General features: G+C 40.2%; 1 pseudogene; it reads left to right on the top strand.

Annotated features, from left to right (window-relative positions):
• Positions 1-10,945: 10,945 nt before the first annotated feature.
• LOC138091456 (phytanoyl-CoA dioxygenase, peroxisomal-like) lies at positions 10,946-23,914 on the top strand (annotated as a pseudogene).
• Positions 23,915-24,872: the final 958 nt, after the last annotated feature.

The raw sequence follows: 24,872 nt of genomic DNA, 5'->3' as shown, positions 1-24,872 counted from the left end.
CAATTCTTCAGTGCTCAGCCTTCTTCACAGTCCACTCTCACATCCATACATGACCACAAGAAAAACCACAGCCTTGACTAAGCGGACCTTAGTCAACAAATTAATGTCTCTGCTTTTGAATATGCTATCTAGATTGGTCATAACTTTTCTTCCAAGGAGTAAGCGTCTTTTAATTTCATGGCTGCAGTCACCATCTGCAGTGATTTTGGAGCCCAAAAAAATAAAGTCTGACACTGTTTCCACTGTTTCCCCATCTATTTCCCATGAAATGATGGTACTGGATGCCATGATCTTTGTTTTCTGAATGTTGAGCTTTAAGTCAACTTTTTCACTCTCCGCTTTCACTTTCATGAAGAGGCTTTTTAGTTCCTCTTCACTTTCTGCCATAAGGGTAGTGTCATCTGGGTATCTGAGGTTATTGATATTTCTCCCGGCAATCTTGATTCCAGCTTGTGAACTATGGAATGAAGTTCATGTCACTGTACAGGAGACAGGGATCAAGACCATCCCCATGGAAAAGAAATGCAAAAAAGCAAGATGGCTGTCTGGGGAGGCCTTACAAATAGCTCTGAAAAGAAGAGAGGTGAAAAACAAAAGAGAAAAGGAAAGATATAAGCATCTGAATGCAGAGTTCCAAAGAATAGCAAGAAGAGATAAGAAAGCCTTCTTCAGCAATCAATGCAAAGAAATGGAGGAAAACAACAGAATGGAAAGACTAGAGATCTCTTCAAGAAAATTAGAGATACCAAGGGAACATTTCATGCATAGATGGGCTCGATAAACGACAGAAATAGTATGGACCTAACAAAAGCAGAAGATATTAAGAAGAGGTGGCAAGAATACACGGAAGCACTGTACAAAAAAGATCTTCACGACCTGGATAATCACAATGGTGTGATCACTCATCTAGAGCCAGACATCCTGGAATGTGAAGTCAAGTGGGCCTTAGAAAGCATCACTATGAACAAAGCTAGTGGAGGTGATGGAATTCCAGTTGAGCTACTTCAAATCCTGAAAGATGATGCTGTGAAAGTGCTGCACTCAATATGCCAGCAACTTTGGAAAACTCAGCAGTGGCCACAGGACTGGAAAAGGTCAGTTTTCATTCTAATCCCAAAGAAAGGCAATGCCAAAGAATGCTCAAACTACTGCACAATTGCACTCATCTCACACACTAGTAAAGTAATGCTCAAAATTTTCCAAGCCAGGCTTCAGTAATACATGAACTGTGAACTTCCTGATGTTCAAGCTGGTTTTAGAAAAGGCAGAGGAACCAGAGATCAAATTGCCAACATCCACTGGATCATGGAAAAAGCAAAAGAATTCCAGAAAAACATCTATTTCTGCTTTATTGACTATGCCAAAGCCTTTGACTATGTGAATCACAATAAACTGTGGAAAATTCTGAAAGAGATGGGAATACCAGACCACCTGACCTGCCTCTTGAGAAATCTGTATGCAGGTCAGGAAGCAACAGTTAGAACTGGACATGGAACAACAGACTGGTTCCAAATAGGAAAAGGAGTACATCGGCTGTATATTGTCACCCTGCTTATTTAACTTATATATGCGTTAGTATACTGTATTGGTGTTTTTCTTTCTGGCTTACTTCACTCTGTATAATAGGCTCCAGTTTCATCCACCTCATTAGAACTGATTCAAATGTATTCTTTTTAATGGCTGAGTAATATTCCATTGTGTATATCTACCACAGCTTTCTTATCCATTCGTCTGCTGATGGACATCTAGGTTGCTTCCATGTACTGGCTATTATAAACAGTGCTGTGATGAACGTTAGGGTACACGTGTCTCTTTCAATTCTGGTTTCCTCAGTGTGTATGCCGGCAGTGGCATTGCTGCATCATACACCAGTTCCATTTCCAGTTGTTTTTTTTTTTTTTTCAGGAATCCCCACACTGTTCTCCATAGTGGCTGTACTAGTTTGCATTCCTACCAACAGTGTAAGAGGGTTTCCTTTCCTCCACACTCTCTCCACCATTTTATTGCTTATAGACTTTTGGATAGCAGCCATTCTGACTGGTGTGAAATGGTACCTCATTGTGGTTTTGATTTGCACTTCTCGGATAATGAGTGATGTTGAACACCTTTTCGTGTGTTTGTTAGCCATCTGTATGTCTTCTTTGAAGAAATGTCTGTTTAGTTCTTTGGCTCATTTTTTGCTTGGGTCGTTTATTTTTCTGGAATTGAGCTGCAGGAGTTGCTTGTATATTTTTGAGATTAATTCTTTGTGAGTTGCTTCATTTGCTATTATTTTCTCCCATTCTGAAGGCTCTCTTTTCACCTTGCTTATTGTTTCCTTTGTTGTGCAGAAGCTTTTAATTTTAATTAGGTCCCATTTGTTTATTTTTGCTTTTATTTCCAGTATTCTGGGTGGTGGGTCATGGAGGATCCTGCTGTGATTTATGTTGGAGAGTGTTTTGCCTATGTTCTCCTCTAGGAGTTTTATAGTTTCTGGTCTTATGTTTAGATCTTTAGTCCATTTTGAGTTTATTTTTGTGTATGGTGTTAGAAAGTGTTCTAGTTTCATTCTTTTACAAGTGGTTGACCAGTTTTCCCAGCACCACTTGTTAAAGAGATTGTCTTTTCTCCATTGTATATTCTTGCCTCCTTTGTCGAAGATAAGGTGTCCATAGGTGTGTGGATTTATCTCTGGGCTTTCTATTTTGTTCCATTGATCTATATTTCTGTCTTTGTGCCAGTACTATACTGTCCTGATGACTGTGGCTATGTAGTAGAGCCCGAAGTCAGGCAGGTTGATTCCTCCAATTCCATTCTTCTTTCTCAAGATTGTTTTGGCTATTCGAGGTTTTTTTGTATTTCCATAAGAATTGTGAAATTATTTGTTCTAGCTCTGTGAAAAATACCGTTGGTAGCTTGATAGGGATTGCATTGAATCTATAGATTGCTTTGGGTAGTATACTCATTTTCACTATATTGATTCTTCTGATTCATGAACAGGTTATATTTCTCCATCTATTAGTGTCCTCTTTGATTTCTTTCACCAGTGTTTTATAGTTTTCTATATAGGTCTTTTGTTCCTTTAGGTAGATATATTCCTAAGTATTTTATTCTTTTCATTGCAATGGTGAATGGAATTATTTCCTTAATGTCTGTTTCTATTTTCTCATTATTAGTGTATAGGGATGCAAGGGATTCTGTGTGTTGATTTTATATCCTGCCACTTTACTATATTCACTGATTAGCTCTAGTAATTTTCTGGTGGAGTTTTTAGGGTTTTCTATGTAGAGGATCATGTCATCCGCAAACAGTAAGAGTTTTACTTCTTCTTTTCCAATTTGGATTCTTTTTATGCTGGGGGCCAGCGTGAGGAACTCCGCCCATGGCAAAGGTCATGAGGAAGAAGGCTTGGCATACGCAAAGGCGTGATCAAGCCTCAGGAAACCCCCTGTTCCCGAGCATCTAACCCCAAAGCCAGAGTCTGTTTTATGCTCTCACCTACACCTCTGACTTTACGGGGGCTCTCCCCCATAACCGTTTCTCTTGGAGAAGGAGTAAACGTGCAGCTCCAAGGCAATAAAAATTCTTGGGCGTGACAAGACTGTTTCAGCTTACGGACTGCTCTGAAGGTTATCTAGCCTGCCGGTATAGGTTCGTCCGGCCACGTGTGATTGTTTACAGCCTCCCAATCTGAGAGGCACGAGATGTTTTAGACTTACTAAAGGCAAATTCTTTTGGGGAGTTAGAAATTATTAGTATAATGGGTTGGTTAGGAATTATACTGGTGAAGGGTTTTTCATTTGTTGTGTCAATAATTGCTGCTAATTCCCTGCTCTGGGTGGGACAAGGATGTCTCAGGTCAAACCTCTCTGCTGACAGACTAGCTTGTGTGACAGGATTATCCATACTCCTGCCACATGATTGTTTACTACCTCTCAACCATAAACAGCACAGAGAGTTTTGGAGTATTTTGAGAGTCTTAATTAGCATAGGGCTTTTCTCATTGTTGAGCCAATGATTGCCACCAGGTCTCCATATCCTTAGGCACCTGGGAATATATTAATCAATATATTTGGAATATAGCAAAGGAAATATAGTAGTTTTTGATGTTAGTGATACTAGACTTTTTGAGTTAATGGATTTTCTCTTTTGTAATAGATCACTGTACTTTGTTATATATCACTGTGTCCTTGCTATGTAAAAATGTAACTTCATCATATCTTAAGACTAAATAGATCTTAAGGGGAGCAATGGTGAAAGGATTTTCATTTGTTGGGCTGATGTTTGCTGCTAAATCTCCATGTTCCCTACCCTTATAATGAATATAACTAACATATAGAAGAAATAAGTATTAACCTTTAAGCATATAGGAGAAATAAGTATTAACCTTTAAGACTAATCATGTTAACCTTGGGTTAAATAAATTCCTTTCTTGATTGTAACTCACTACACCCTCACCCTATAGGAATGCAACTTTATTTGGAGGGTGGTTCCTGGTTTAAGAAAAAACACCCTTGGAAGAAATAAGTTTTTTGGTTATAGAAAGAAAGGATCATAAAATGTCAGCAGGTCTCACTCATGGCCAGAAGATGATGTACCTTCTTTATACATTTATGTGAAGCACCTGATTTTGATAAAGGTCAGGACTGCTGATTCCCGCGTGACTCTGTATTCATCCCTATGTGTAACAAAAGGTATATAAGCAAACCTAAAAATAAAGAAATCGGATCAGTTTCCGGAAAGACTGATTCCCCCATGTCGCTTCTTTCTTGCTCCCGTTTTTCTGGCTGAATTCCCATCTGGAGCATGGATGCTATTCCACGTAATCCAAGTTATTCAGCCTCTTTTTCTCCACTCATCTTCCTACTACACTCTCCGTTTCTAATCTCTCTATATCTGTGATTAAATATGTATTTTTCCAAAGACGCCGACTCCGTCCCCACCTTTGAATCACCCTGGATCCACCGGGGCTGGACCCCGGCACTTTTATTTCTTTTTCTTCTCTGATTGCTGCGGCCAAAACTTCCAAAACTTTGTTGAATATTAGTGGTGAGAGTGGGCACCCTTGTCTGGTCCTGACTTTAGGGGAAATGTTTTCAATTTTTCACCATTGAGGATGTTTGCTGTGGGTTTGTCATATACAGCTTTTATTATGTTGAGGTATGTTCCTCTATTCCTGCTTTCTGGAGGGTTTTTATCATAAATGGATGTTGAAATTTGTCAAATGCTTTCTTTGCATCTATTGAGATAATCGTATGGTTTTTATTTTTCAATTTGTTAATGTGGTGTATTACATTGATTTGCGGATATTGAAGAATCCTTGCATGCGTGAGATAAAGCCCACTTGGTCATGATGTATGATCTTTTTAATGTGTTGTTGGATTCTGTTTGCTAGCATTTTGTTAAGGATTTTTGCATCTATGTTCATCAGTGATATTGGCCTGTAGTTTTCTTTTTTTGTGGCATCTTTGTCAGGTTTTGGTATTAGGGTGACGGTGGCCTCATAGAATGAGTTTGGAAGTTTGCCTTCCTCTGCAATTTTCTGGAAGAGTTTGAGTAGGATAGGTGTTAGCTCTTTTCTAAATTTTGGTAGAATTCAGCTGTGAAGCCGTCTGGTCCTGGGCTTTTGTTTGCTGGAAGATTTCTGATTACAGTTTCAATTTCCGTGCTTGTGGTGGGTCTGTTTCTTCTTCTAAGTCACTTTAGTTATGTCTGACTTTGTGCGACCCCATAGACGGCAGTCCACCAGGCTCCCCCATCCCTGGGATTCTCCAGGCAAGAGTGTGCTAAGATTTTCTATTTCTTTCTGGTTTGGTTTTGGAAAGTTGTACTTTTCTAAGAATTTGTCCATTTCTTCCAAGTTGTCCATTTTATTGGCATATAGTTGCTGACAGTAGTCTCTTATGATCTTTTGTATTTCTGTGTTGTCTGCTGTGATCTCTCCATTTTCATTTCTAATTTTATTGATTTGATTTTTCTCCCTTTGTTTCTTGATGAGTCTGGCTAATAGTTTGTCAGTTTTATTTATCTTCTCAAAGAACCAGCTTTTGGCTTTGTTGATTTTTGTTATGGTCTCTTTTGTTTCTTTTGCATTTATTTCTGCCCTAATTTTTAAGATTTCTTTCCTTCTACTAACCCTGAGGTTCTTCATTTCTTCCTTTTCTAGTTGCTTTAGGTGTAGAGTTAGGTTATTTATTTGACTTTTTTCTTGTTTCTTGAGGTATGACTCTATTGCTATGAACATTCCCCTTAGCACTGCTTTTACAGTGTCCCACAGGTTTTGGGTTGTTGTGTTTTCATTTTCATTCATTTCTATGCATATTTTGATTTCTTTTTTGATTTCTTCTGTGATTTGTTGGTTATTCAGCAGCGTGTTGTTCAGCCTCCATATGTTGGAATTTTTAATAGTTTTTCTCCTGTAATTGAGATCTAATCTTACTGCATAGTGGTCAGAAAAGATGCTTGGAATGATTTCAATTTTTTTGAATTTACCAAGGCTAGATTTATGGCCCAGGATGTGATCTATCCTGGAGAAGGTTCCGTGTGCACTTGAGAAAAAGGTGAAATTCATTGTTTTGGGGTGAAATGCCCTATAGATATCAATTAGGTCTAACGGGTCTATTGTATCATTTAGAGTTTGTGTTTCCTTGTTAATTTTCTGTTTAGTTGATCTATTCATAGGTGTGAGTGTGGTATTAAAGTCCCCACTATTATTGTGTTATTGTTAATTTCCCCTTTCATACTTGTTAGCATTTGTCTTACATATTGTGGTGCTCCTATGTTGGATGCATATATATTTATAATTCTTATATCTTGTTCTTGGATTGATCCTTTGATCATTATGTAGTGTCCTTCTTTGTCTCTTTTCACAGCCTTTGTTTTAAAGTCTACTTTATCTGATATGAGTATTGCTACTCCTGCTTTCTTTTGGTCTCTATTTGTGTGGAATATCTTTTTCCAGCCCTTCACTTTCAGTCTGTATGTGTCCCTTGTTTCGAGGTGGGTCTCTTGTAGACAACTCTTGTTTTTGTATCCATTCAGCCAGCCTTTGTCTTTTGGTTGGGGCATTCAACTCATTTACATTTATGGTAATTATTGATAAGTATGATCCCGTTGCCATTTACTTTGTTTTGGGTTCGAGTTTATACACACTTTCTGTGTTTCCTGTCTAGAGAAGATCCTTTCGCATTTGTTGGAGAGCTAGTTTGGTACTGCTGAATTCTCTCAGCTTTTGCTTGTCTGTAAAGCTTTTGATTTCTCCTTCATATTTGAATAAGATCCTTGCTGGGTACAGTAATCTGGGCTGTAGGTTATTTTCTTTCATCACTTTAAGTATGTCCTGCCATTCCCTCCTGGCCTGAAGAGTTCCTATTGAAAGATCAGCTGTTATCCTTATGGGAATCCCCTTGTGTGTTATTTGTTGTTTTCCCCTTCCTGCTTTTGATATTTGTTCTTTGTGTTTGATCTTTGTTAATTTGATTAGTATGTGTCTTGTGGTATTTCACCTTGGGTTTATCCTGTTTGGGACTCTCTGGGTTTCTTGGACTTGGGTGATTTATTTCCTTCCCCATTTTAGGGAGGTTTTCAACTATTATCTCCTCAAGTATTTTCTCATGGTCTTTCTTTTTGTCTTCTTCTTCTGGGACTCCTATGATTCGAATGCTAGAGTGTTCAACATTGTCCCAGAGGTCTCTGAGATTGTCCTCATTTCTTTTTTCCTCCCTGTTTCCTTTATTTCCACCATTCTATCTTCTACCTCACTTATCCTATTTTCTGCCTCCATTATTCTCCTGTTGGTTCCCTCCAGAGTGTTTTTGATCTCATTTATTGCATTATTCTTATATATTGACTCTTTTTTATTTCTTCTAGGTCCTTGTTAAATCTTTCTTGCATCTTCTCAATCCTTGTCTCCGGGCTATTTATCTGTCACTCCATATTGTTTTGACGATTTTGGATCATTTTCACTATCATTATTCAGAATTCTTTATCAGGTAGATTCCCTATCTCTTCCTCTTTTGTTTGGCTTGGTGTGCATTTATCCTGTTCCTTTACCTGCTGGGTATTTCTCTGCCTTTTCATCTTGTTTATATTGCTGTGTTTTGGGTGGCCTTTCCATATTCTGGCAATTCATGGAGTTCTCTTTATTGTGGAGTTTCCTCACTGTGGGTGGGGTTGGATGGGTGGCTTGTCAAGGTTTCCTGGTTAGGGAAGCTTGTGTTGGTGTTCTGGTGAGTGGAGCTGGATTTCTTCTCTCTGGAGTGCAATGCAGGGTCCAGTAATGAGTTATGAGATGTCAGTGGGTTTGGTGTGACTTTAGGTAGCCTGTATTTTGAAGCTCAGGGCTATGTTCCTGTGTTGCTGGAGAATTTGTGTAGTATGCCTTGCTCTGGAACTTGTTGGTCCTTGGGTGGTGCTTGGTTTCAGTGTAGGTACGGAGGCATTTGATGAGCTCCTATCAATTAATGTTCCCTGGAGTTAGGAGTTCTCTGGTGTTCTCAGGATTTGACTTAAGCCACCTGCCTCTGGTTTTCAGTCTTATTCTTACAGTAGCCTCAAGACTTCTCCATCTATACAGCACCGATGATAAAACATCTAGGTTAATGATGAAAAATTTCTCCACAGTGAGGGACACCCAGAGAGGTACACAGAGTTACATGGGGAAGAGAAGAGGGAGGAGGGAGATAGAGGTGACCAGGAGGAGAAGAGGGGGAATCAAAAGGGGAGAGAGCAAGCTAGCCAGTAATCACTTCCTTATGTGCACTCCACAGTCTGGACCACTCAGAGATGTTCACGGAGTTATACAGAGAAGAGTTGAGAAGGAGGAAGGAGACAGAGGTGGCCAGGAGGATAAAGGGGGGAATCAAAAGGAGAGAGACAGATCCAGCTAGTAATCAGTTCCCTAAGTGTTCTCCACAGTCTGGAACACCCAAAGAGATTCACAGAGTTGGGTAGAGAAGAGAAGGGTGAGGGAGGAGATAGAGGCGACCTGGTGGAGAAAAAGGAGAGTCCAAAGGGGGAGAGAGCAGTCAACCCAGTAATCTCACTCCCAAGTAAAAATGGGTACTGAATATTGGGTTCTTAAAGGTACAAAATTTATAACAAATACCAAAAAGCAAAGATTAAAAATCTAGAGTAGAGGTTGGATTCTCAAAAATACAATATTAAAGAAAAAAACAAAGTCAGAAAAATTATTAAAAAAATATATATAAAGTTTGGTTTAAAAAATAGGGTCTTTTTTTTGCAAAGTAATAGTAGGTTATAAAAATGAAAATTAAAGAAGTAGAGGACTTAAAAAGATAAAAAAATTTTTTAATTTAAAAAATGATAATAGTAAAAATATGTCTAGGACTTTCTCTGGTGTTGTTGTGGACAGTGTGGAGTCAGTCCATTTTCAGATAGTTCCTTGATTCGGCTTAAACTCCTCAAGATCTATAGGCCCCTTCCTATGTAGTTGGCACTAACTACAGGGTTTTAATCTATTGCACCTGTCACTTCAAAGGCCATTCCCTCTGTTTATTTTAGCTTCTTCTGTTTGCTGGTCTCTTCAGTGTCTAATTTCCACCCTGACACAAGGGGGCTGTGGTGGACACTTTTTTAGGCTCACTTGTTCAGTCATGCTGTGGGGAGGAAGGAACACTGCAAACAAATAAGACTGGCATGTGCTCGCAATGTCTCGGCCACACTGGGTTTGCCCCTGCTCACGGCGTATGTGCTTCCCCTGTCTACACTGCTTGAGCCGTAGGTTGCTATGCCAGGAACTGTCTGAGGCCAACCCTGGGTTGTATGCACTTCCCGGGTCTAAGCCACTCAGGTTCAGGTACTCAGGTACTCCACATAGGCACAGATTCTGTTGGGCCTGCGTTTTGTGCCCTTCCCAGGTCTGAGCAGCTCAGATGACCAGGTGCTTGGTGAGTGCGGTCGCTGCAACTTATCACCTCCCCTGTCCCTGCCGCTTGGTTTTCTGGGTGTACAATTGGCGCACCTTCTCAGGTGTGCCGTGTGTCTCTTCTGGGGAGCTGATCTCTGGCTGCGACCCTCCTGGCAGATGTCAACCATCCAGAATCCCAAGAAGTCTTCGTTAGCAACGAAGCTTGCTTGCGGTTTGGTAGATGATGCCTCTCTGGGGCTGCGATTGCCCCCTTCCAGCTCTGGCTGCCCTTGCCTGCCTGTCTCCGGTGGGGGAGGGGCCGGCCCACAGCTGGCTAGCTCTGCTCAGTCCTTTGTTCTGTGAGTGGCCCTGGTGGTGTCTTAGGTTAGGGCTTTTCATGGGATAGCTATCCCACAGTCTGGTTTGCTATCTCAAGTTGGTTTCCTCAGATTGCCCTCGGGGCACTCAGGCCTGGTCCTTACTCTAAGCAATGCAGCCGGCGCCCCCCTGCCCAGCCCCTGCTTACTAGTAGCAGATGTGGGCGTCTGTGCTGCTTCTCCGCTGGGAGTTCCCTTGGGCATGTAATCTGTGGGGTTTAATTATTTATTTATTTTTCCTCGCAGTTATATTGTTCTCTGAGGTTCCAAGGCTTGCCACAGACTCGGCAGTGAGAATGTTTCCTGGTGTTTGGAAACTTCTTTTTTAAGACTCCTTTCCCGGGATGGATCTCCGTCCCTACATCTTTTGTCTCTCTTTTTATCTTTTATATTTTTTCCTACCTCCTTTCGAAGACAATGGGCTGCTTTTATGGGTGCCTGATGTCCTCTGCCAGCATTCAGAAGTTGTTTTGTGGAATTTACTCAGCGTTCAAATGTTCTTTTGATGAATTTGTGGGGGAGAAAGTGGTCTCCCCATCCTATTCTTCCACCATATTAGGACTGCCCCGTTTTAGATTTTAAACTTAAAAAAAATTCAGATTATTTCCTTAAAGTCTTAGAAATGTTTGGTGGAAGAGTACAAACATTTCTCAGATTCTTGATACATAATGCTGGGTTATGATTTTTAAACTGGACTTATTTGAGATTTCTTTCCTCCTTTAGGTATACTCAGGAGAATAATGTTCTAAGTCCAGAACAGAGAAAATTCTATGAAGAAAATGGATTTCTTGTCATTAAAAATTTGATGTCTGATGCTGATATTCAACGCTTTAGGTGCTAAGTAACACTTTATTATATAACAGGAATGTGTATTGTATGTGTGCAATGGGACTATGGGTAGGATTACCTTGTGTGTGTTCAGATATTTTTCAGGGATAAGGTTTGTTAGGAGGTAGCTTGTTAGAACCTGGGTTTGACCCAGAGTGTCTGGCTTTAATCTCAGTTTCTTTAGTTAATGTTGTAGGTATAGGGCAATTTCCTTAACCTTTCCATGCCTGTTTCTATATCTGCAGAATGGGGAAAATAACAGTACTTATGTCCTAGAATGTTTTTTAGGACTAAACAGGTAAAGTAGAGACAGAGTTCTTTGAACAGGGCCTGGTACATATGATACTAGGGAAGTGTTTGCTATTTTGTTCTGATGAAACCAAATCAAAAATATTTCCCCACTGGTCCACTAAACTAAGGAATATTCGAATTCTGGTAGCAAATTTCAACTCCACAGTTTGGAGGCAGGCACTTCTGAGTTGGCCATTTTCTCCTTCCTGTCATCAGAACTATTAGACCTGGGGCTTGAGGACCACTTAGTGCAAAGAAACCACTCCCAAGTCTTCGAGTCTTTCCACAGAACAAGTGGAAGGCCAGGCAGGTGCTTAGTGCCAATGGTACTGACATCATTTACCAAGGAATTTTCTAGGAATGAGCTTGAAAGAATCTTCAGAAAGAAGGTGAAACCACTGGGATTGTTCATGATGAGAGATGCCACCATTGCAAAATCAGAATATGTGCCAAGTGAGAAAGTGGTTTCCAAGGTCCAGGATTTCCAAGAAGATCTGGAACTCTTCAGATACTGCACCCTCCTTGAGGTTCAAGACCTTCCTGTGTTTTCTTTCTCTTTAAGCTAATAGCCCATATGCATTCCTGCCTCTGAAATCTTCTATTTTTTATTTTTTGTTATCTTTCCCCTTCATACTGGAGCCCTAGAGCAGTGATTCCCAATCTGAGGCAGACATTCAGCACTGTCTAGAGACATGTTTGGTTGGCAGGCAGGAGGGATGATGACTTCTAATGGGTAGAGGTCTGGATGCTGCTGCTGGTTCCAGGGATGCTACCCTGTACAGAATAGCCCCCTTCCCCATTCAAAGCATTATGCAGCCAAAAATGCCAGTAGTGCCAAGACTGAGAAATCCTGCTCATAATTTTACTGTTTTTGAAGAAAAGCAGGAATTCTGTGGTAGAGTAGAAAGCCTTTCTCATACTGCATACAGCCATGTCCATAGGGATCAAAGTGTTGAGATTTACTTACTGTACATCGTATATTTTTCAATTTGTTTTATGAATCTGGTCAGTAGAAGTGTCTGTTTTTAAACTAGTTTTTTTTAAAAACTATTCTTTAAGAATAGTTCATATTTGAAAAAAATATCAAAATACTATGCAAGGATAGGAAATGAAAAGCAGATTCTCTGACCCCCAGCACCACTCACTGTTCAGTTTCATGTATTCATCTAGAATTGTTTCACATATAATCAAGCATATTTATATAACCCCACCTTTTTTTATAACAGGGAACATCCTGCTTGTCACCTTGTTTTTTCCACTAGTAGTACATACATATGAGATGTCTTTCCCTATTGGTATCTATGGATCTACTTTATATTTCATAATCTATAGCATAGTGTTCCATTGCATATATGTACTATGGTTCATGACTGTAAATAATAAATAACCATTTATTTATATGGTTTTAAAGGACATTTTGCACAAAGTACTTACTAGAACTTATAACCCCAAGTGCTGTTAGGAAGCCTGATTCATGAAGACAGACTGCACAGCTGAGCCACCTGGGAGGTCTGGCCCCTTGTGTTGGGAATGGAAGGGGAAGTGACCCCTCCAAGCCATATATTTTTCCCAACCTCAAGTCCTGTTACGGAAATAGAGGCTATGTGAGTGGACCAGGATAAAAAACATGAAATCACAGGCAATGTGTGGTAGATGAAGCTCTATTGGGATGTTCCTACCTCTGTAACTTGTGACCCATGTGTCTGGTGGTTCATCCAATGATTTTTAGGAGGTAGACATTCTTCTAATACCTAGGTATTTATTTTAGTCTGTATTGGAAAGATGAACCAGCACAAGATTTCAAGAACATTATTAATCAGGATAAGACTCAGATAAGACTTAGGGAGAATAAAGACTTAATGTATTTGGGCAATTCTGCATAGCAGAACAGAAAAGCTGAGGATGGCTTCTGAATGATGATGGTTTAGCAAATAACAGTCTAGGAAGGTTGGATTAGAAGATTGGGATTGACACATATACAAACTGCTTATAAAATAGACAACTAATAATGACTACTGTATAGCACAGGGACCTCTACTCAATACTTTGAAATGACTTATATGGGAAAAGAATCTTAAAAAATTTGGGTATAACAGATTCACTTTTCTGTACACCTGAAACTAACACAACATTATAAATCAACTATACCCCAGTCAAAATTTTAAAAAAAGAAAATAGCAGTTTTTTGGGTCATATTTTGATAGATCCACAAAATGACAAAACAAATGCCTTATTAAAAAAACAGGCATCTAGACCTGACTCTTGGGAATTTTGTAACATTTCAAGTGTCTCATACTCAAATTCCCTATATTCTTTATATACAGGAGATTAAACAGTGAGAAAGCTATAAAATGTGCTTTTCCCCCCCCTTTGGAGTCAGGAGGAATTAGAGTTTGAATATCATCTTTTTCATTTAACTGGCTCTGCCAACTTGGGCATCTTATTCTTGGGGGTTTTCATTTCAAAGGATTTACTAGTGGATAAAGTGGATATTAATTTTCAGGGATTCTTGTGAGGCTTCACCAAGATAATGTAGACAGAAAGCCCCTAGCTGGTGGACGCATGCAATGTAGAATCCTTTCTAGGGGATCTGATGCACCCACTGCAGCTTATTTCTCATAGCTGGGCTTCAACCTCAGCAGCCCATGTTATTACATGTTTAACATCTTTCTTCCCACCAGTGTATAAACTCAATGAAGGCAGCAACCTGGTTATTTTGTTCACTGTTGTGTCCCCAACTGCTGTCACTCTGCCTGGTTCAGAGACTCAGGAAGAGTTGTTGAATTAATGACCACGTTGATTGTGAAGCACCCTCTGAGTGCCTGTTCTCCTTCCCTCATAGTGATTCATGACAGCTGCAAACCTGTTGGGATCTTTTCAGGTCCCTCTTACAAGAGTCTCCGTGAAGGAAAAGAAAGCTGCCTTCTCACGGGGCAACTGCCAACAGTTTAGTGCAAAGAAGGGTATTACTGCCTTTTGCATGTGGTGTTTCACAGAAATGCAAGGCTCTTGTAGAAGAAGCACTTATGTTTCTAGCTAGTTCCAAAAAACCTGTTTAATTCAGTGTGTTGTAAATTCCCAATGATTTCCAGCTGCTGATCTTTCCATGGTTTATTTGCAAGGTTGTGAAATACTGATTGATTTAAATGACTGCCAAATGGATTCTAGTAGAGATAGATGTACTTTGTGCTGCACGCTTGTGCATCTGACTTCCCATGAACTTTTTTCCTCCTTTTCCCTTAGATTCTGAAATATATGGAGTGCTTCACTGGACCCAATATTATGGCCATGCATACAATGCTGATAAATAAACCTCCAGATTCTGGTAAGAGTTCTTAACTGTAAAAGGAAAGCAAAAACAAAACAATATAAGCAAACAAAAAAAAAAAAAAGAAAATGTTTAATTAAAGTATCTAAGGTTGATGTCCTAACAAATAGCAAAGGCACACCTGCTAAACTTTGCATCAGTTCAGTCGCTCAGTCGTGTCTGACTCTTTGCGACCCCATGAATCGCAGCACGCCAGGCCTCCCTGTTCATCACCATCTCCCGGAGTTCACTCAGACTCATGTCCATTGAGTCCGTGATGCCATCCAGCCATCTCATCCTCTGTCGTCCCCTTCTCCTCCTGCCCCCAACCCCTCCCAGCATCAGAGTCTTTTCCAATGAGTCAACTCTTCACATGAGGTGGCCAAAGTACTGGAGTTTCAGCTTTAGCATCATTCCTTCCAAAGAAATCCCAGGGTTGATCTCCTTCAGAATGGACTGGTTGGATCTCCTTGCAGTCCAAGGGACTCTCAAGAGTCTTCTCCAACACCACAGTTCAAAAGCATCAGTTCTTCGGTGCTCAGCCTTCTTCACAGTCCAACTCTCACATCCATACATGACCACTGGAAAAATCATAGCCTTGACTAGACGGACCTTAGTTGGCAAAGTAATGTCTCTGCTTTTGAATATGCCATCTAGGTTGGTCATAACTTTTCTTCCAAGGAGTAAGCGTCTTTTAATTTTATGGCTGCAGTCACCATCTGCAGTGATTCTGGAGCCCCCAAAAATAAAGTCTGACACTGTTTCCACTGTTTCCCCATCTATTTCCCATGAAGTGATGGGACAGAAATGAATGTATATACTTTAAGTCTTAATAATGTTTACATCATAACAACACTGAAGTATAATAGTGATGTCGATGTTAACTGTAAGGTTATTGCTGGGACTATAGACAAGTGGCTTCTAGAAAATACAGTTTAATAAAACACGACTGTCACTCTACCCCTTAGGCTCTTGATATTCAACATCGCTAAGCTTTGTTACCCACTCTTACCCATGCATGAGTGTGGACTTTGCCTTCTTGATCTGAAGAAAGTATTATTACTAACAAATTTAAAACTGAACTTATATATCACATACCATAGCTATTCTTAAAATTCCTTGTGCTTGATAAAATTTAGCTTCTAAGCCCTCCCTCCTAGAGAGACTGATTCAGAAAATAGAACCTAGGAATCTGCTTTTTATTAACCATACTCAGAGATGCTAATGCAGATGGCTCTTGGGCCACACTGAGAAATTCAGCTGTATCAGTGGTAGGAAATCAGCCATTAGAGATCTTTGATACAGTTCTAATATGTCTCTGTCCTCTCCAAGAGAGGCTTATGTGCTAAGCCTGTAGCCTAACACCACCAGGCCTTTCCCTCCCTGGGTGTCCTGTGAAGAGATTGCCTGGCTCGGGGGAACCACGTTCAGAAGACAATTCTAGGGGAGAATGTGAATGTGAGTGTAGCATCTCTGGTTCTCCACGGTGATTGTACAGCAAATGGTTCTAGTTTGGTGGGGGAAACCTCTTGAGAGTCTTTCTACTTAGTTAATTAATGAATCATCTTTTTATATCAGTCACTTAGAAGGCTGTCTTAGGATCTCAGATTTGACCACTCTCTTTAATTAGTTAACCTGTTTTGGGTATACTAAGCTCTATGCCCAAACCAGAGTTAGGAAGGTATAAGGCACAACAGAGATGATGACATATGTACAGATTACTAGAAAACAGTATAAGTAGTCCTCAGCCACCAGAAATTCAGAAAGAATTAGAGGATCGAGTAATTGTGCTGATTCAGTCTTCTAATTTGGTGCTTATCTCTAGACGCTGGTTTTTTTCAGCATTGTCTCATCTATTTGGTTTTTGCAAAGATAGGTCATTGTTCAGGTTTTTTAGGCAGAGAAGAATTCTGAGACTTTAGTTTATTTAACAACAAATTCTGTTTCAGGCAAGAAGACATCCTATCATCCCTTGGCACCAGGATCTGCACTATTTCCCCTTCAGGCCCAGCAATAGCATCGTTTGTGCCTGGACAGCCATGGAGCACATTGACTGGAACAATGGCTGTCTGGCTGTGCTGCCAGCGACACACAGAGGCCCCTTGAAACTCCATGATTATCTCCAGTGGGAGGTAAGTCTGCTAGATGGCTGAGTTTTGATCAGATTTGATTGTTTTGATTTCAAAGCAGTACTCATATTCTTGCCTGGAGAATCCCATGGACAGAGGAGCTTAGCAGGCTACAGTCTATAGGGTTGCAAAGAGTCAGATGACTGAAGTGACTCAGCACACACACATAAGGAGCTTTACCGGTAAGATGACATTTCCTTTCTTAGAGAAACATTGTTCTGGGATGTAAAACAAGGATTAGGGAAAATTCCATGATGTCAGATAAAATGATCACCTCCATTCTTTCAACAAGTGCTTGAAGGCCAAATAAAATGGTGGACTTTGGTGATGCTATAAAAGATCTGAGATTATAAAGCCTAACTGCAGAGGTAAGACACAAACACAGTAACACCAGATGTGTGTGCCAAGTGAGTCTTACACACTGACCGGTTTGCTCTCTCAGTGAAGAAGAGGGATCATCTGCTTCCACCTGGAGAGACCAGCAGAGAGAGGCTCTGGGGAGGACTGAGCAGCGTTCCATTATGTGGCTGTTCCATGGTTTATCAATTTAGCTGGTCAATCCTTTGGGGCCCATGATTGAGGAGATCAAGTCATTTTTTCAAGGACAATAACCTTGTGGTCTGGCACAGTATATGTATTTCAGGTGTAGGAGTCCAGAGGCAGAGAACAAAGGGAGTAGACTCTTAATTAGTGTTTTAGATGTAAGGCAATAAGGTCTCAAAATCCCATAATGATGGTCAGGATGGAAGAGCACCTTTTGTTAAGGCAGACAGAATGCACATGGTTCTGCAGGATGTTAAGAATATTGGAACTTCCCTGGTAGTCTAGTGCTTAGGAATCCAAGCTTTCACTGTGAAATGTGTGGGTTCAGTCCCTGGTTAGGGACTAAGATCTGAGAAGCCACTCAGCAAAAAAAAAAAAAAAATATATATATATATATATATATATATATATAAAATATATATTCCAGGACTTCTGTGCTAACTAGTTAGAATTTCTGCACTGAGGCTTAGTGCTAAGTGCTGCAATGGGAGACTGGATGGAGTTATCTTGCTCAAATATCTACTCTGGGAAAGAGGCAAAGACTCACCACAGTACAGTCGGGAAGTAGTCATTCCCCCAAAGGAATTTGGGTTTGGGATAGTCTTAGGAAAGGAAATGGGAGACTGCCCAAGACCCATAAAGGCTTGCAAGCTTCTCATTTTAGGTTTTTTCATAAAAGATATAATCATTAGCTAATACAATAATTAACTTTGAAAATAGTTTGAAAACAAAGTTGTGGGGTTTTTTTCTTTGTATGCAGTGACTTTCAAAAACAGGGGTTGAAATAATTTTTAAATGTAACATTTTAATTTACTTTCTTTCTTTACTCTAAATACATTTAGAGCTCAGAAATACTGAGTATTTTCCCTCTCCTATTTGGGAAGACAAGCCTCTCTCTGAGTTAGCTTCTCAAGAGATACTTCTGAGTAAGAGGAGTGAATGATGCAAGTTCCAGGTGAGGAGAAGAGCATGCTGGGAAAGAATGAGCATGGGTTTACCAGGAAAGATGATCTCCTGCATTCCCACAAAATGCAAAGCTGATCTGGGTCTTCAGTTATCATTCAGTAATGAACAGTAGGTGGCAATTCCAAATTTTTCATCCAGTCTAAAATATCTCTGATTTTAACAACTCATGGCTTTCTAAAACCAGTCAACTGAGAAGTTTGGTATAAATAATTTTTTAAAAATCTAATTTATTTGTCTGTTTCTCATGGAAGAACTTAGAGAAGCTTTGTTTTCCCTGATGAATCATTGATAAGAGTTTTAATTCTTGGCTTCTTCACTTTTGGACTTGGCTTCTCTTGTGATTTTAGGGAGGAGTCAACATCATGTTCCACAGGATCCAGGACTATGACAAAAACAATGCCCGGGTGCACTAGGTGATGGAGAAGGGAGACACCGTCTTCTTTCACCCTTTGCTCATCCATGGATCTGGTCAGAAGAAAAGTCAAGGATTCCGGAAGGTACACATTCACATCACAGCACTGTTTGAAGATGAATGCATGAGGAAGAAAAGTATCCTGATACATGAAAAGTTAAAGGATTTGTAACTTTTCACTCAGTTGCCCTTTAGTCTGGTGTATTTACCAGGAAATATATTTGTCTCCCTCGTGCTTTGTTGCTTACAGCAGTAAGAAGCCAGATGACCTTAGGATGCCATCACTAGTGAATATTCATGGAATTGCTCCAGACAGAGAGCTTAGTTACTTGGCAACTGACAGCATGTTTTCAGAGGAAAAGACAAAGGCAGACATACATACCAAATAATAACATTTGGAAGGTATACAGCTCATATAAGAGGAACGTCTGTAATATTATTGCTATTGGTAAAATATTATTGATTGGAAAGGAAGGTGTGAATTGGCCACCCAGAAATCAGATATGGCCATATTTTTCACTCCTTAGCCTCAGAGTGTTTTCAGGTTTATGAGATCAGTGCTTACATTAAAAACTGACAGAATTTCTCATAAGTTCCCAGATTTCTTGCTTCTTTAAAATTCAGCAGATCTGATGATACGCTGGGCTCACATTTCCCTAGGATGACACGGCTGTTGATCCTAAATATTGGTGTCTTCTCTGGAGCTGAGTCAAGGCTTCCAGTTTATCACAACAGCCCTCTTGTCTCCCTGTGGCTGAGGGTTAGTCAGCCCTGACTAATCCTCAGTCAGATTTCATCCTCCATTCATTCAGACATCCACCAGGCTCAACAGGACTGAGACGAGCATGAGGCAAGAAGGCAGTTCTCTTGGAGGCTAAAAGAAACTCAGTGATCCAATTAAATAATATTTTAATGTCTTATTTAAATAAAGAAACATTAATGCCAAAAAGTCCATGGTGAGGCACTTATCTGGTGATCCAGTGGTTACAAATTCACTTTGCAATTTGGGGGAAGTTGGTTGGTTCAGTCCCTAGTTGGGGAACTAAGATCTGACATGCCTAAGAACAACTAAGCTCTTGTGCTACAACTAGAGAGGTTGTGCACTGCAATGAAGATTCCACATGCTGCAACCAAGACTCAACGCAGAAAACAAAAAATTCCACACTGAGCACAATCTCAAATGAAACAAGATCAGACCCTCCACTACCATGACACTCAGAACAGTGCAAATGGGGGGATACAGGCACTATGCTGGAAATTGTGTGTTTTAATATATTAACTTTGTAATTTTTCAATATTTTTAACTGCTTTGTTTTGGAAAATGCTAACTATTAAAAAATACATAAAAGCATACAGGTAGGAGTGTACATTTCTTCTCTTTTGCCTCAGGCTACAAAATGGCTTAGTATAGCACTAGGGTTTCCACAGGAAATAAAGTTCATGACTCAACTGCCTAGAAATTTGTAGGAAGTAGGAAGATCTTCTGATGGGTGCAGTCACCCTAAGACAACTAACTTGTGACAAGGAAGGTGAGTTTTAACTATCACCTTGCAAGTTAGATCTGTTGATAAGTCCTTCGAGACTGGGGAGAACCAAATAACTTCCATCTTACCTTCAAAAGGAAACAAGAGTATTTTATGTGAATGCTATCAGACTGGAACTGTGCTTTGGACTGGAGAGGGGTATCTGCGTATTATTTTCCCTTGCAAGGTCTTTTCAGTTTTTCTTGCTCCATCATCTGTGGCCACTGAAATACCAACTCATTACAAACTCCACTAACTTCTGTAACTGAGTTGATGAGAAACCCTGCAATACATTCCTTAGTAGCACTTGGCAATATTCACTTATTAGAAAAATCAAATGCTAAAAAGTTAGACTTCTTCCTTACATAATTCTGTTCCCTGCCCCGTATGTATCTCTGGATAATAAATTACACAGTTAAAAATGTCTTACAAGTTCTCAATTAGCCTTTAGCTGGAAGAAAAAAGCAGCTGAGTTGTCGAGAGACTGATTTAAGACACATGGGAATAGCATTCAATCTAGAAATCGAATGCTCACTGACAGAACTTTCTGAAAGATGCCTCATTGCTTGACTGATGGTGTTAATGAGGTGTTTTTTTTTCTTTCTAACATGAGTCATTCACTTTCCAGACAATTTCATGCCATTTTGCTGATGCCAACTGTCACTACACTGATCTGAAGGGCACTAATCAGGAAAATGTTGGAAAGGAAATGGAAGAGGTATTCTGTAAAATCTATGGGCTGAAAAACGCCAGCCTGAAGGTATGTCTGTATGAAATGACAAGGTAAAGATCTCATTTTTTTCTTTTCTTCAGATGTTTAATACTTCTCCTACCTGATTCAGTCTGAAAATATAAAGTGCTTGGGTTTACAGCTTGTTTCAGAAACATCGCTGAGATGTCCTGGAATGACAGTGGGGCTTGTTTGTACTATTTGTTTCCCTAGTGTGGGGGACATGGATTCTGTAAGTCTAAGGGCTATCCTGTTGTATGCAGGTCATCATTTTCCAAAACAGACAGGTATGAGAGGAAATAGCACAATCTCAGGTGAGGAAATAGAGGACAAAGTGACCTTCTGAATGCACAGATGTTAAAGGTTTGGGCTGACAATCATTAAGTCTCCTTTATTTGTGAAGAAGAGAGTATGTATGTATATGGAATTCCAGTAAGACTCTCAGAAAGCAATTCTCAAGCAAGTGTTTGTTTGGGTCAGTTTGCATTGGGAGTTTAATGAAAGCCTGCATGTAGCAGAGATGGGAGATCACTGATGGTTCTCATAGCGGTGTAAGAAAGTATTTCATATGCCTGCCTAATTAATACACCTCACTGTAGATTATTTATTTTTAACTAGTGAACATTCCATGCTGTTGCTGATCAATAACAAGTGAGCAGTCAAGGCAAATAAACAAACTTATTTGCATTGTAGATGATAATATTTTAGGTCCTGAACCAAGAAGCTGACCCTATTTGGTAAATGTGCCTGCAGTTTGGTTCAGTTCAGTTCAGTCACTCAGTTGTATCCGACTCTTTGCGACCCCATGAACCGCAGCATGCCAGGCCTCCCTGTCCATCACCAACTCCCGGAGTTCACCCAAACTCATGTCCATTGAGTCGGCGATGCCATCCAGCCATCTCATCCTCTGTCGTCCCCTTCTCCTCCTGCCCCCAATCCCTCCCAGCATCAGGGTCTTTTGCAATGAGTTAACTCTTCGTATGAGGTGGCCAAACTATTGGAGTTTCAGCTTCAGCATCAGTCCTTCCAATGAACACCCAGGGCTGATCTCCTTTAGGATGGACTGGTTGGATCTCCTGGCAGTCCAAGGGACTCTCAAGAGTCTTCTCCAACACCACAGTTCAAATGCATTAATTCTTCGGCACTCAGCTTCCTTCACAGTCCAACTCTCATATCCATATATGACCACTGGAAAAACCATAGTCTTGACTAGATGGACCTTTGTTGGCAAAGTAATGTCTCTGCTTTTGAATATGCTATCTAGGTTGGTCATAATTTTTCTTCCAAGGAGTAAGCATCTTTTAATTTCATGACTGCAATCACCATCTGCAGTGATTTTGGAGCCCCCCAAAAATAAAGTCTGACACTGTCTCCCCATCTATTTCCCATGAAGTGATGGGACCAGTGATGCCATGATCTTAGTTTTCTGAATGTTGAGTTTAAGCCAACTTTTTCACTCTCCTCTTTCACTTTCATCAAGAGGCTTTTTAGTTCCTCTTCACTTTCTGCCATAAGGGCAGTGTCATCTGCATATCTGAGGTTATCAATATTTCTCCCGGCAATCTTGATTCCAGCTGTGCTTCTTCCAGCCCAGTGTTTCTCATGATGTACCCTTCATATAAGTTAAATAAGCAGGGTGACAATATACATCCTTGACGTACTCCTTTTCCTGTTTGGAACCAGTCTGTTGTTCTATGTCCAGTTCTAACTGTTGCTTCCTGACCTGCATATAGGTTTCTTAAGAGGCAGGTCAGGTGGTCTGGTATTCCCATCTCTTTCAGAATTTTCCACATAATCATAAATGCATCATCTATTTTAGGGTGACATGACCCCCAAGTAGACTGAGTATAATAACAACTCAGGGCCTCTCAGTACTTTGAAGAGCCTCGCACACCAATGGCAAGGTGTTATCTTCTGAAACAACTTTCCAGCTCAAGAGTCTCCATCTTAACCCCTTTACTTTCTAGAATCTCTGAATGTATCCCTGTATCTGAAGATGCTCTGGCCTGACATTTGCACCTTCTGGAAGGTCTTGCCTTCTTCCATTGTTCAGCACTTATGTTCTACAAAGGCAATGTATTTTGCCAGTTGGGGCTTTCATCCAGCATACAGAATTTTAAGGCAGGAAAAAAAATGTATATATTCTGTTTGAGGTCTGTCAGAGTTGTACTAAATCAGTAAGTTCCTGTATTTCTTTTCATGACTCTCTCAGCTATAGTTTATATTGACTTTATTTAGAAGAGCAATACTACCTTCTGCTATAGAGTTCTTTGCAAGCACAAAGCACATTCCTATCCCTTTTCTTCACCAAAACTCAATGGAGCAGTTGAGATAGTTCCATGCTCTTAATGAGAAAAGGGAAAGTTCAAGAGATAGGCTTCAGTTATGTATGTAACAGGGATTTCAGAGGTCCAATTCTAAAATTGTTCTTCCCATCCTACCTAGCTGTTTGCTAAAAAATAAGCAAAAAGTCTGAATTGTCTTATTAGGAACAAAGAAGAAAAAACCAATCCAATAGCCTAGGACATCATTTTCAGGAGCAGATCACCCCGAATGGGGCAGGCAAATATCATCAACAACAGCAGGAGCTTCGGTACTAAACTGTATTGTGACCAAACATAACAGCCATTTCCAACACCTGTAATCAACACAAGCACCAAGGAAAGAAAAACTGACAGAGTGGGCACTCATTGTCCCACTGTCCTGCTTATGAAACATAATTTTAGATGCTGGCAAGTAAATTAATTGGAGTCTCAGAATGTGATTTTTATTTACTAATTTATGACTACTGTGGAGGGCTGTTTTTTCCCCCTATTTAACCATTTGTAGATGCCAGAAATGTTTGTCTTACAGTGAATAGGTAAATCCAAGTTCCCAGAAACTCATTGTGTTTGGTATTATTTGCAGGATATTTGGACATTTCGAGGGCGCGTTGTGAAAGGAGAAAGAATCAACCTTTGAAGTAGCCCTCCGCTCAAACTCTTGTCAAGAAAACCAAGGTGGAACAAGATGTCAGAGGAAAATCTTTTCTCAGTGACGTGATCTAATCGTTTCTATCCATGTTAACAAAATCCAAGTGCAAGATGCAGTATTTAACTGCATATGGGTAATTCTGCAGTATGGTGGGATGCCTTCAATGGATATAAAGTAGAAGAAGTGAAATATTACTGTTTTAAGGAAAACTTGGGGTTGCAACTAATAAAGGTGATGCATAAAGAAGTGGGTTAGTTCAGTTTCTTTCAATCAGTTAGCTTGTTATCTAAGCAGGGATTAATGCTCTCAAACACAAAACCCATCACCTCCCTGCCAGCATGGGGAATCCCGTCCGTGGCAAATGTTATGAGGAAGGGGGCCTGACAAAATGCAAAGGTGGGATCAGGCCTCAGGAGTCCCCCCTGGATTTTCTCAAGCATCTACCCCCAGAACCAAAGTCTGCTTTACTATATTATGCTTTCCACCTTCTCTTCTGACATTAACAGGGGGCTGTCCCCCCCCCCCCCGCCCCCAACCTTTTTCTGGAAAAAGTTAATTTAGAGCTTTTAGATAATAAGTCTCCTGGGCATAATAAGAGTGTTTCAATCCCAAAACCCCTCTGATGGCTTTCTAGCCTGCCTGCCGGACTCTTACAGCTGCGCATGTGATTGTTTGTGGCCTCCCAAGCACGAGAGGCACAGGAAGCTTAAAACATCCTAGGAATGTAGGGGCTTCCGGGGAGTCAAAATCATTAGAATAGGACTGATAAAGGGTTTCATTTGTTGAGCCAATACTTGCTGCCAAATTTTCATATCTTTTATTTGTTGATATAGTTGGCATGTAGGAAAAACAGGTAGTAGCCCTGGTATTAGCAACATTAGATCTTTGAGTTAAGTACTTTCTTTGTTATAACCCACTGCACCTTTGTTCTACAGGAATGTAACTT

The sequence above is a fragment of the Capricornis sumatraensis genome, chromosome 15, assembly GCF_032405125.1.
Source record: "Capricornis sumatraensis isolate serow.1 chromosome 15, serow.2, whole genome shotgun sequence".
NCBI classification, from domain to species: domain Eukaryota; kingdom Metazoa; phylum Chordata; class Mammalia; order Artiodactyla; family Bovidae; genus Capricornis; species Capricornis sumatraensis.
This window is presented reverse-complemented; position numbering and strand designations above follow the sequence as displayed.